The sequence below is a fragment of the Rhinopithecus roxellana genome, chromosome 17 (assembly GCF_007565055.1).
Source record: "Rhinopithecus roxellana isolate Shanxi Qingling chromosome 17, ASM756505v1, whole genome shotgun sequence".
NCBI classification, from domain to species: domain Eukaryota; kingdom Metazoa; phylum Chordata; class Mammalia; order Primates; family Cercopithecidae; genus Rhinopithecus; species Rhinopithecus roxellana.
Genome location: NC_044565.1, coordinates 23,452,345 through 23,454,760, shown reverse-complemented (window position 1 = coordinate 23,454,760; position 2,416 = coordinate 23,452,345). Strand labels below are relative to the sequence as shown.

At 53.6% G+C, this 2,416-nt stretch overlaps 1 long non-coding RNA gene across 1 annotated transcript; it reads left to right on the top strand.

Moving 5' to 3' along the window:
- The first annotated feature begins 479 nt into the window (after positions 1-479).
- Positions 480-1,667, top strand: LOC104661314. Its single transcript, XR_747833.2, has 2 exons — positions 480-933; positions 1,277-1,667. It is a non-coding gene; the product is annotated as an uncharacterized LOC104661314 (long non-coding RNA).
- The last annotated feature ends 749 nt before the right edge of the window (positions 1,668-2,416 follow it).

Sequence of the window (2,416 nt, the reverse complement as noted above, 5' to 3'; positions counted from 1 at the left end):
TGTTGTGTACATATTACCACAAATACAATAAAAGAAATGAAGTTCCCATACGTGAAAAGATTATGCTAAGCGGCCGGGCGTGGTGGCTCACACGCCTGTAATTACAGCACTTTGGGAGGCTGTGGCGGGAGGATTGTTTGAGTTCAGGAGCTAGAGACCAGCGTGGGCAACATGGCGAAACCTCGTCTCCACCAAAGGTATAAAAATTAGCTAGGCAGTGGTGGCGGCGCGCCTGTAGTCCCAGCTATTCGGGAGGCTGAGGTGGAAGGATCACTTGAAACCCGGAGGTGGAGATTGCAGTGAGCTGAGCGCCACTGTGCTCCAGCCTGCGCGACAGAGCGAGACCCTGTCTCAAAGAAAAAATAATAATAAATAAAAAACATTATGCTAAGCAAAATAAGACTGACACAGAAGGACGAGGATTGTATGATTCCACTTATACAAAATGCCTATAATAGGTAAATTCATTAGACAATTAGAAAGTGTATCAGAGGAGGTTGGGGGGATGCTGAGGGGAGGGGAAAAGAAAAAAAATCAAGGGGTGGGAAGCAAATGGCTGCGGGGTAGAAGGGGAGTGGGCTGCCGCCTGGGTGTGTGGGCGTCAGGGGGAGACGGGACAGGAGAGTCAGGTCCTGCGCGCAGGGGCCCCTGCGCTCCCGCGGGACGCAGCTGTCTTTGTCTGGGGTGGCGGCAGCGTGGCAGGAGCAAGGGGGGCCCCGACCCGTCCCCTCCGCCCTCCAAGACCCCTGCGGACTCCAGCCCGTCCCTGTCTCACTCTATTTAACAAAGAGCGGAGAGACTGTAAATGACCCTGAGCAGCGTGGCGGCGAGCAGGGCCCCTGGGGCACCCCACAGGCGTCATCCTAGCCGCATGAGCGCCGAGCTCGGGCAACGGGTGGTTTGGCGTGCTTGTGCACTTGCTCCGTTTTCTCTGTAAGTACTAAGGATTCCCCCGCCGCCCTCTTCCTCATTTTCCACCATCCCAATTTACACTAGCATTAGTATTTACTTCCGTAATTTCCCCATGTCCATGTAACATCACACACACACACACATACACACACACACACATACACACACACACACACGTTTGCTTTTGTTTTCCAAAATGGCAGCTTCTAGTAGGCGCTTCTCTTTGTCTTGCTTTTCTAGTACACCGTGGAACCCCAAATCCCAGCTGGGATTCACTCTTCTCTAATGGCTGAACATTCATCCGGGGCATGAAGGCAGCTCAGTTCATTTCATCATTCCTTTGTTTCCTCTGTTTTGCCACCAGAAACTGCCGCGATGAATGTCAGTCCCCAGAGCCGGAACCGTTCCCGGTTTTCTTCACTTGGATCTGAGAACTCTGACCCTCCAGCCCGGCGAGCTCTTTGCCAGGGTGACAGGAGGAAATGTCCCCGCATCCGTGCCTGCTTTCCCAGATGGGACCCTCCAGCAGTCCCCTCCACTGCCCTTGCTTCCTCTTAACCACTTCCCCCCAGCGACCGCGGAAGGCGCTTCCTCCTCCGCAGCGCGAGCCCCAAGCTCCTCTAGCGCCCCAGCTCTCCCCGCCCCCCTCCCGACCTTGTTTCATATTGACCCCTCCCCCGCACATACTCAATTTCATCTTCCCAAGGCGCCCACTCTCCACATCCTGAAGAGAAAAAGAGCCGGCTGCTGTCCTATGTTATTGTCATACTTCTTTCCTCCCGTGCACTACACAACTTGAACAACTTTTTCTTTTTTTGAGACAGGGTCTCACACTGTCGCCCAGGCTGGAGTACAGTGGCACGATGATGGCTCACTGCAGCCTCTCTCTGTCTGGACTCAGGTGATCCTCGTGCCTCAGCTTCCCAAGAAGCTGATACTACGGTCGCGTGCCACCATTATCGGCTAATTTTATTATTATTATTTTTTAACCACAGGGTCTTGCTATGTTGCCCAGGCTGGTCTCGAACCCCTAGGCTCAAGGGATCCTCCCGCCTTAGCCTCCCAAAGCGCTGAGATTACAGGCGTGAGCCACCGCGCCCCGCAGTAAATGCTATTCCAAGGAAATGGCACCTGAGTTTGAGATTAATCAAGTTTACTGCAGGGAAGGAGTATTGGCCCGGGTGGCCAGAGGCAAGGGTACGAACCGACCCTGCCCTTTCCCTGCCTGGTTCTGCCTTCAGCAAATTGTTTCACACATCTCTGGTTTCCTCCCCACATGGTCCCAAGGCCCTGCTGGCTCTAGCCTCTGTGAGGCTAGAATTACAATTCCATTCCTCCCCAGCCACGCCCCATCTCTTGCTCCCTGTGCTGTCGCTTTCCCCAATCAGCCACACTTTCCTTTCCCATTCACTGAGCCTGTGCAAAGCCCTCTCTCTTATTCTGAATATCTAGATCCTATTCACCTTTGAAGACCCGACTTGGCCACGTTTCTTCCCAAAGCCTA